Source organism: Papaver somniferum, chromosome 6, assembly GCF_003573695.1.
Source record: "Papaver somniferum cultivar HN1 chromosome 6, ASM357369v1, whole genome shotgun sequence".
Taxonomy (NCBI): domain Eukaryota; kingdom Viridiplantae; phylum Streptophyta; class Magnoliopsida; order Ranunculales; family Papaveraceae; genus Papaver; species Papaver somniferum.
Genome location: NC_039363.1, coordinates 165,585,799 through 165,591,174, shown reverse-complemented (window position 1 = coordinate 165,591,174; position 5,376 = coordinate 165,585,799). Strand labels below are relative to the sequence as shown.

Sequence of the window (5,376 nt, the reverse complement as noted above, 5' to 3'; positions counted from 1 at the left end):
CAATCGACGGATTTTTATCACAACAGAAATATATGAAAAGTCACGTGTGTAACCTGTTTTAGGGAATTTTAGAGAGATTAAAGTGGTATGAACCTTCCCAAAGATTTGTATCTATCTAAGGAAGAGTTTAGAATAAAAAGGAAAGCTCAGAAACGTGTAGAAATTCTAAAACAAGAAATTGCCGCAACTTTGCGGTGAAGAGAAGGGAAGAGATTTTGGAAGATTTGGGAGAGATTTAATCGGTATTTTTCATATAAATAGATTGTTTGGGTCATATAGAAGGGGTGTCGAGAGTTTGGTGACCTGAGGAGAGCCAGAGAAGAAGAAATCAGAGTTTTATCAAACTCTGTTTCTGCTGCTGCTGCACAACTCAAGAACGCGGAGAACATTGATGCACGAGGAACAGTTGTCGAACAGTGTCGTCGTTCAACAAAAGAAGATAAGTAACGTTTATATACAACAGTAATCATTGTTCCTCTTTGTACCAGAGATCTGTAACACTTTTACGCTGTTGCAAATCAGCTGTTTTACACCTTTCACTCTTTTAATCAACTTTTGAGCAACAAACATGTATTTTGAGCAAGTGATTAATATGAGGAGCTAAACCCCATTGCTGAGGCGATAGAGAAGCTATTTTTCCAACAAAAAGTGGTATATTCTTATTTATTTATTTATCGCAATTATTTTTATGATTGTTTTGCCTTGAGTGAAAATTGTTTGAATGATTCTTGTTAAGCAATTGTTATTTCTTTTGATAGAGCATGCTTGGACCTAGGTTTTGATGTTCTATGCTTCGGATTTACACTTGTTATTTTGAGAATCTACTTTTTGCAATAGTTTAGAATCAAATTGAACGAAAAAATTGCATGAATATAAATATTGGATTAAATCACTTTGAATTTGGAAAATAGTGGAATCTTAGCCTTAGTGTTCTTTTAATATTGATATCAACTTTGATTGAGTTTGCTATAATTTTTAATGAGTTTTCTATTTTAATATTAGAATTTAAGTCTAATTAATATCCTTCACAAGTCTGAGAATCGAACCACTTTTACCACTATCTACAAATCACACCAATTTTTGGCGCCGCCGACGCGGACTTGTTTTTAGGGTTTTAGATTTTTTTATTTTTTATTTTTTTTTTGTCCTTTTTAATGTTTTTGGGTATTTATCTTGTGTCTACAGGTTCTGGATCATAAAGAAAATTGAGCCAAAGAGTTTGGTGATTTCATAAAGACTTGGAGCTAAAGATTAAAGAAAAAAGAACAGAAAAGAAGACAATTTTATTTTAGACAATTTTAGTTTAGGGTTTGTTTATTTTCTTTTAGAAAAAAAAAAAACTGTATTAGGGTTTATTATTTTTGTAATTTTTCTTTACTTTTTTTGGACTTTTGGACTTTGGGATATAAATTTTTTTACTACCCTACGGAAGGGTACTTTAAATATAAACTGTTTGCAAAGAAGGAGGATAATTACGATATTGTCTCTGCACCTTGGGTTCGTACACTAGACATCGGAGTCAGTGGCCCGAGTCGACTACAACTGATTCATCCCCCGTCTGGAACGGGAGGTAAGATTCTAAACACTCGCGAATCCCCTGAAAGCGAGTTACTGGACTCTTTCGTATACATATATGTTGAGGACTGAATACAGACATTTATTTTTCTAGTAAAGGGCAAGGCCTGGCCATACAAGATAAGGGTTCGGATTTCATCATCGTTTTCTTCTTGCCCACTTTAGGAACACGTAACCTACGCGAACCTAAGCCTAAAATTTTGACTAGAATGAGACCGATAGGAAAACGAGCTTAACAGGAAAGTCATTCAAAAAATATTGGTTACTATTTTAAGCATAGTTCGAAGTTCTTGACGGTTTCTGTAAGTCGAATGCGTGACTGCGCCACCTTGTAATACCGGTGAGGCCTTGGGTATCAAAGCTCCACCGAGCTTCCCTCGCCTCTATTCAACTTACGTTAACTCAGATTGATTCCAGAGGGGTTTGCTTAAATTGTAACGAATTCCCATTCGAAGGATTAGAAAATGGTCTATAAACAATCTAAGTGGAGCCATCATGATTTTTGTTTTCTAGAAATCAATAGGTTTGATTTGGTTGAGTCGGCCTTGATCAGTGTTTGCTTACCCTTCCAATTTAGAAAATTCTATTGTATTCCTGAACGTAAAAGAGACGCACTAGGTAGATTTGTTAAAGAGAAATCTAGTAGTTCGAAGTGTCTCGATTACCTTAATCTATAAAGTCCAACTTTTGAAGAGTATTTTTTTGAACGTCCTTTGACTGAGGAGAGAATCTCTGTTGCTCCGATAGCGCCAGAAATGGCAACTTTGAAAGCTTTGTTGAATCCAACTAGGACTACTCGTCCTTCGTGTATTAAGTTAGCTGAAATGGAGGCACCCTATGAACTGAAACCTGGGACCTTACAATTGCTCCCAATCTTTTTAGGGAAAGAAAATGAAAACCCTTATTACCATGTTAGGGATTTTGAGGAAATTTGTAGTACTCTAAGAATTAGAGGCTTAGATGATGATGCTTTGAAACTTAGGTTATTCCCATTTTCCCTGAAAGATAAGGCCAAGTCGTAGCTATATAGTTTGGACTCCGAGTCAATTGAGACATATGAACAACTTACATCTTCCTTTTTCAATAAGTTTTTCCCTAGGCACAAAACATCGTCTATTAGGACGCAAATATGCACATTTTCACAACAAGAGGGAGAATCTTTATATAGGTATTTGGAAAGGTTCAATGATTTATTATCCCAGTGTCCTCATCATGGTTTAGAAAAGGTTAGGCTAGTTCAGATCCTTTATGAGGGTTTAGATTATTCTACAACGACCATGGTTGAGTCTCTATGCACTGGTGGATTTGAAAACCAAACTGTTGATACGGCGATGAAATATTTTAATGAAATCGCCGAAAAAACCCAGCAATGGGAAAATAGTAGGGCACCCCAGAAAACAATTCTTTTAAGTAGAGGAAACGTTAATAGGGTAGAAGGAGGCTATGAATCAGATGCCAAAATTGCCGCTATAGCAAAAAGGTTAGAAGCCTTAGAAGTGGGCCGGACTAGTGGTAGAGTGAAGCCTTTTTGGGAAGGCCTGAATATTGAATAGCAAGCCAATGCTCTTTATAATAACACTAGATTTTATAACCGCCAAAATATTGACCCATATTCAGAAACCTATAATCCTGGTTGGAGAAACCATCCGAACCTTTCGTGGTCTAAGGGCCAAAGTCAAGAGCCTAGAAATTTATCCCTATTAAGGATGGCACTAACCAATCTAAGTGGATGGAAGCATTTTGGTTGTAGGAGTTGAGGAACCAATCTGACTAGATGGCAACATCTAAAGAGTCTATTCATAAAAGCACAGAGCTCAGGTGTTAGAAATAACATGATAGTTTCACCATATCTCGTTGAGTCCTTTTCACTTCTGTTTTTATTTTGTTTTGTTTTTAAGCTATGTTTCTCTAAGTGATTAGGTGGGGCTCACGATTCAAGTTACCAATGCTAGGGTGAATTAGAGTGATTTAGACACACACACACACAAAAAAAAAAAAAAAAAATTGAGACCAGACCATCAGACCAACTGGAATAAATTCAATAAAGTCGACCACTGGAACCCTTGTATATGCCAGTGTGTTGACCTAGAGTTAGGATTATCAATCACCGGTTCCCTTGTATATGCCAGTGTTGATATTAGTCAGACTAGTATCTCAATCCATGATGATAGTTTCATTTTGGCGGAGGCCTTCAGATAGATATGAGAAACACCGTTCACCTAGTAAACATCAAAACCATCTATGTTTTTCTCTATATCCATCTTCTTGATCTATCCATGTGATTAGTTTCGACTCCGGATATTGATGTCCATAGTGCAACTATCTAAGTAGAGCTCTGTCACTTATATATGAATTTTAGTATGCTTGAGTGCAAAATCGTGTACAACAATTGGAATTTCGCATCAGGGTACTTCCACCTGTAGTCAATAAGTATGCCAACCAAGGAGATTCTTTAGTGCCTTCCAAGGTTCTGTGTAGATAGCTAGGGTCTGGAATATAAAGGTTTTGTGGGTATACCTCTGGTAAGCCCTCCGGAGACAACATTCCGCCACTAGAAACACCTAGGGGTTTAAAGGCTTATTGCATACGCTAAATGCAATCGACGATGCCTACGACAATGAGTTAGGATTTTATTTATATTTTATTTTTGCTCGAGGACTATCAAATGATAGGTTTGGGGGTATTTGATAGACACATTTTTGCGTCCGATTTGTCTCGATTCTATATATTGTTAGGGTTCATTTTTGTACTTATTATGGTGTTTTATTTATTTGTAGGTATTTTTGGCGAATAAACATTTTTGGAAAAAATTGGCTCGAAAAGTTGTCGGAAAGCACCCGGAGAACACTTGATATTCGGACCCCCGGTTTGGATAAGGGGCACCCCCAGGACACCCCCAAGACAGTTGTTATTCGCACCGCCATCTTCTCCGTTTGAAATTCAAAATGGCGGGAAAGTAGGTGCAGTTTCTGGAAGATTTAGGGTTCTTGATTTGGAGGAGTTTGAGGTCGGTTAAACCTCTGATTTTCATAGGATAGAATCCTTAGGGGTCTAGGAATCTGATATGGGTGTTGAAATCGATTAGACTGGGCTCAATCGACGGATCTTTATCACAACAAAAATATATGGAAAGTCACGTGTGTGACCTGTTTTAGGGAATTTTAGAGAGATTAAAGTGGTATGAACCTTCCCAAAGATTTGTATCTATCTAAGGAAGAGTTTAGAATAAAAAGGAAAGCTCAGAAACATGTAGAAATTCTAAAACAAGAAATTGCCACAACTTTGCCGTGAAGAGAAGGGAAGAGATTTTGGAAGATTTGGGAGAGATTTAATCGGTATTATTGATATAAATAGATTGTTTGGGTCATATAGAAGGGGTGTCGAGAGTTTGGGGACCTGAGGAGAGCCAGAGAAGAAGAAATCAGAGTTTTATCAAACTCTGTTTCTGCTGCTGCTGCACAACTCAAGAACGCGAAGAACATTAACGTACGAGGAACAGTCGCAGAACAGTGTCGTTGTTCAACTGCAGAAGATAAGTAATGTTTATATACAACAGTAATCATTGTTCCTCTTTGTACCAGAGATCTGTAACACTTTTACGCTGTTGCAAATCAGCTGCTTTACACCTTTCACTCTTTTAATCAACTTTTGAGCAACAAACATGTATTTTGAGCAAGTGATTAATATGAGGAGCTAAACCCCATTGCTGAGGCGATAGAGGAAGCTATTTTTCCAACAAAAAGTGGTATATTCTTATTTATTTATTTATCGCAATTATTTTTATGATTGTTTTGCCTTGAG

The 5,376-nt window shown here is 37.0% G+C and overlaps 1 pseudogene; it reads right to left on the bottom strand.

The window, feature by feature from the left end:
* Positions 1-2,694: 2,694 nt before the first annotated feature.
* LOC113292159 lies at positions 2,695-2,794 on the bottom strand (annotated as a pseudogene).
* Between the last annotated feature and the right edge of the window lie 2,582 nt (positions 2,795-5,376).